The sequence below is a fragment of the Hemibagrus wyckioides genome, linkage group LG09, assembly GCF_019097595.1.
Source record: "Hemibagrus wyckioides isolate EC202008001 linkage group LG09, SWU_Hwy_1.0, whole genome shotgun sequence".
NCBI lineage: Eukaryota > Metazoa > Chordata > Actinopteri > Siluriformes > Bagridae > Hemibagrus > Hemibagrus wyckioides.
This window is the reverse complement of record NC_080718.1, coordinates 1,662,599-1,667,720: the sequence shown is the minus strand read 5'-3', so window position 1 is coordinate 1,667,720 and position 5,122 is coordinate 1,662,599. Positions and strand designations below refer to the sequence as shown.

Sequence of the window (5,122 nt, the reverse complement as noted above, 5' to 3'; positions counted from 1 at the left end):
TGTGCTGCCGCTAGCTCTGGCCGGGCGCAAAAAAGAGCTTGCTTTCCTGACCGGGAATCGAACCTAGGCCGCCGCAGCAAGAGCACCGAATCCTAGTCATTAGACCACCAGGGAGACCCAGACGGGTTTGTGGGCCTCGTGCGGCTGGGCGCAGCACCCAGGATTGGCCTCTAGTGGCGATTTATGGCAATTCCGGATGAGTTACACCCGAGGAAACAGCAGTTTAAACAAATTCGCTTTAAGATCAACAGACTGTCTCAAAAGACTTAAAAGAGGTCTCAGCTGCAGGGTCACCAGTTTGCAGTCTGTCCAGAGTCCCCGTGCGTGTACACCTGGTGTTCTCCAGTTTCCTCTCATCTCCAAAAGACACGCCAGTAGGTGGATCGGCTGAAACAAATTGCTATTAGGTATGAGCGAGTGCTTGAATGTGTTTGCTCAGTGCCCTGTGATGAGCTGGTGAACCATGCAGGGTGTACTGCTCACCGATCAGGTCTAGACAAGAACAGGTATCTCTGTCCTATGGAAAAGCTTTGACGTGCAGCGATGCACACAAACGTTCACATCTGACCGTTTTGGCCCATCGCTTTTGAGGTGCCTGGTGGACAGAGTGAAACCCTGCGCATTAGGTCCTCTCTGTATTTACTTAGTTTAAGTCAACGCACCGGTGAGGGCGGCCACGCGTAGAAACCTGAGATTGCAAACGGGATTGTAAAGTTTGTCGGTGAAGAAGGGTCCAACATCGACAAGCACGTTTATAGGCCCCAGTAAATCTGGCCTAGCACCCCTGAAACTGCTGCGCAATGTGGCTCGTAACAGACAAAATCGCCAGGGGTCCCGTTTGCCAGGTCGCTGCCAAAAGACATCCCTGAGCTCTCCCTTCGATAGCTCAGCTGGTAGAGCGGAGGACTGTAGGTGCTTACAAATGGACATCCTTAGGTCGCCGGTTCAAATCCGGCTCGAAGGACAGCTTTTACCAGCCTCTGGGAAACGCGCCATTTCAGTACCTCGGCTTCTTGCGGCCGCTAGCTCTGGCCGGGCGCGAAAAAGAGCTCGTTTCCCTTACCGGGAATCGAACCCGGGCCGCGGCGGTGAGAGCGCCGAATCCTAGCCACTAGACCACCAGGGAGACGCAGACAGGTGTGTGGGCCTCGTGCGGCTGGGCGCAGCACCCAGGATTGGCCTCTAGTGCCGATTTACGCCAATTCCGGATGAGTTACACCTGAGGAAACAGCAGTTTAAACAAATTCGCTTTAACGTCAACAGAATGTCTGCACAGACTGTCTCAAAAGACTTAAAAGAGGTCCCACCTCTCAGCTGCAGGGTCACCAGTTTGCAGTCTGTCCGGAGTCCCCGTGTGTGTACACCCGGTGTTCTCCGGTTTCCTCTCACCTCCAAAAGACATGCCAGTAGGTGGATCAGCTGAAACAAATTGCTATTAGGTATGAGCGAGTGCGTGAATGTGTTTGCACAGTGATGAGCTGGCGAGCCATATGGGGTGTACTGCTCACCGATCAGGTCTAGACAAGAACAGGTATGTCTGTCCTATGGAAAAGCTTTGACGTGCAGCGATGCACACAAATGTTCAAATCTGAAGGTTTTGGCCCATCACTTTTGAGGCGCCTGGTGGACAGCGTGAAACCCTGTGCATTAGATAGATAGATAGATAGATAGATAGATAGATAGATAGATAGATAGATAGATAGATAGATAGATAGATAGATAGATAGATAGATAGATAGATAGACAGACAGACAGACAGACAGACAGATAGATTCAACTTCATTGTCATTGCAGAGTGCAGGTACATAGCAATGAAATGCTGTTTAGCATCTACCAGAAGTGCAAATAGTAGAAATTCTGCCAATGAACAGGTGCAGATAAATATGTAAATATGTACATCGATAAATAAGGCTATGTCAGAGTGTGCATAGAGAAGTATGTGCAAGTAATATTTACAGTAGATAAAGTGACAGGTGTAATTATAATTGTGCTAAAAATGTGTGCATTATGTAAAATGTATGTACAACAGTAACAGATAATATACATATATTATATAGTATGTATAAATATAGTATATGTAAATGTATATAAATAGATAGACAAATAGATAATACTAGGTGTAATCTATGAAATGGACAATATGTACAATAATTATATTACACACTGAGAAAAAATTATATTATAACAGAATGTACAACAGAATGTTTAACAGTGAAAAATATTATATTAACAGAATGTACAGAGTGGAGCAGAACTGTAAAGTGGTAAGTGTAGAAAGACATGAGTGTCCTAGTGGTGTAGTGTAGAGTTCAGTAGATTTATGGTTGAAGGAAAAAAACTGGCCCTAAACCTACTGGTTCTGGTGAGGATGGACCTGTATCTCCTCCTGGATGGAAGGTTGAACAGTTTGTGACTCGGGTGGGAGGAGTCTTTGATTATTTTGTGTGTTCTGCGCAGACATCTACTGTGGTGAAGAGACCCAATGGCAGGTAGTTGGGTGCCGATGATGCGTTGGGCGGTTTTCACAACCCTTTGCAGAGATTTCTTTTCACACATCGTGGAGCTGCCATGCCACACTGTGATGCAGCTCGTCAAGATGCTCTCAATGATGCAGGGGTAAAAGTTGGTCAGGATCTTGGGGGATAGGTGAACTTTCTTCAGTCTCCTTAGGAAGTAAAGACCCTATTGTGCCTTCCGAAACAGAGTTGAGGTGTTCAGATGCCAGGACAGATCCTCAGAGATGTGGACACCCAGGAACTTAAAGCTGGAGACACGCTCTACTTCAGACCCGTTGATGTAAATAGGGGAGTGTCTGCTGCTGTTAGATTTCTGGAAGGTCTGGAGAAAGTGCAGGCCACTCCATTTGAGGTACCCCAGCCTCCAGCAGCTGTTCCCTAATGATGCGACCTCGATGAGCTGTAGGATTGTCGTCCATGATGAAGAAATTAGGCCTGTATTGTTCATGCAGGGGCACAATGACTGGATTAATGATGTTATTCAGGTAGTACTGGCTTGTCACTGTACCATTCACAAGATGTAGGGCAGTTCTGTATTGAGTAGACACACCTGCCCAGACTGTAACACCACCACAGCAGTGGCTGATGCATAGCGCTCTCCTTGACGTCTCCAACATCGTTGGCAGCCATCATTTCTGCTCAACGTGAATTGACTTTCATCAGAGAACAGCACTGAGGTCCACTGGTCCCTTGTCCAGCGTAAATGCTCCCTGGCCCGACGCCTGTGCCTGGTGGTGTGGTCAGGTACCCTTGCAGGTCGTCTAGCACGCAGACCACATTGATGTAAACGGTTTCAAATGGTCTGACATGACACTTGGGTGCCTCTTACCTCCCTTAAATGTGCCTGGAGTTGAGTGGCATTCATCATCCGGTTCCGCAGGGCACTGTTCACAATGAAGTGGTCATCAACGTGGGATGTAGACAAAGGACGTCCACTTCTATGCCTTTCTGTGATTCTTCCAGTCTCTCTGTATCTCTGTTGCAACCTGCTGATGACACTCTGTGACACTCTAAGCTCAGTGGCCACTTCCCTCTGAGAACATCCTGTTTGAAGCCTCGCAATGGCGAGGTACTGTTGGTCAATTGTTAGGTGTGGTCTTGGTTTCATGATGTCAAAATGTAAACAGCATGATGAAGAGGACTGTTTAAATACCAATTCTAATTGAACCAGAAAATGTATTGGTCAATTCATGGATCAAACACCAGTTGTGAATTTTGCCGTTAAGCACCTTGTTAGAAAACAGCAAGTTATGCAAAAAGTACTGAAACACTGAACACTGAAGTTGGACATGTGCATTCAAAAGTGTAGAGAAGGTCAAATTAAGTTCACCTGTAAAGGTTATAGTGCATTTTAGGTGCATCCTGAAATTTCACCCGAAAGCCGAATATCCTTAACTTTTTTTTAAATTTATATTATTAAATCTATATTTAATAATATAAATATTGATAGTTTTTCGTTTATAGATTTCTATACTTTGTTAGTATTTTATAATAATTTATCACTTATGTATATTGTTATGGTGTGTGTCTTGGGCTGTATTATTCTTATCTTTGAAAAAAAAAAGACAATATTTCTAACAGTAGGTCGTACTGAGAAGCCATATTTTGCAGATAATTAAATAATCGAAGTCAACTAACTACACAGGACTTAGAACTTGACTCATTTTGATAGCAGGACTGTTTCTGTAGACTAACAGTTGCCATTTCAAAACAGAATGCAATATTTAATCCTTGTCTGAGGTGGGATTCGAGCCGGGTCGCTGTGGATGGGAGGGGGACTTGAATTTTTACTGATTTTTTTGTAAAAAAACACATTTTTAAATAAAAATTTACAAAACAGGCGTATATAAATCACACGTGGCATTCTGTCTCTCTTTTGTTTTCTTCCTCTTTCTTTTCTTCTCTTTTTTTCTCTTTTTCTCTCTTTCCCCTTCTTCCCCATTTTTTTCCTTTCTTCCCCACCGAAACAGACTATTGTTCCCCAGCTTCAAGCTACTAATGCTACAATTACAAAATATATAAAATTGCCAAGACTAATGCAGTTGACATCATAAGTACTAGCAGAAAATGGAAAATGTAAACAAACAAACAAATAAATAATAAGAGGGATCATAAACAATGCATTTTTTTTATTTAGCTCTGCCTTTACATAACAGAAGTTTACATATAGTCCACAAGATACAATAAAAAAATGAATTAACAAAAATGAACCAGTCATCACAATCATGATTTAGTGTAAAACCAGTACTCAGGGTTGTTAAAAGTGACCCATTAATGGAAATAAATATTATATTGTGGAAATAACTTCTCGTTAGCCAAGCTAATCAACTCGGTTGAGGGTTTTAGAGTGTAATTTAAACCGGCAGACAAGTTCACTAGCAGGTTAACTAAAATTGTCCGTCAGCGCGCTAGCACAAGACTTAGCATGATTAAGTGTAAAAAATCGGCACTACATCTAGTGGCTGGGGTTCTTCAGTTTATAATAATAATAATAATAATAATAATAATAATAATAATAATAAATTGTAATCTGAATATAAAATAGAGAAAATATCAAGATAAAGTATCTTGTGTAAAAATTAATCTTGTGTTATTCCACAATTCTC

At 42.7% G+C, this 5,122-nt stretch overlaps 2 non-coding genes across 2 annotated transcripts; one reads left to right on the top strand and one right to left on the bottom strand.

Moving 5' to 3' along the window:
• Positions 1–875: 875 nt before the first annotated feature.
• Positions 876–964, top strand: trnay-gua (transfer RNA tyrosine (anticodon GUA)). Its single transcript is given in 2 exon segments — positions 876–912; positions 929–964. It is a non-coding gene; the product is annotated as a tRNA-Tyr (tRNA).
• A 90-nt stretch (positions 965–1,054) lies between these two features.
• Positions 1,055–1,126, bottom strand: trnae-cuc (transfer RNA glutamic acid (anticodon CUC)). The gene has a single exon. It is a non-coding gene; the product is annotated as a tRNA-Glu (tRNA).
• Between the last annotated feature and the right edge of the window lie 3,996 nt (positions 1,127–5,122).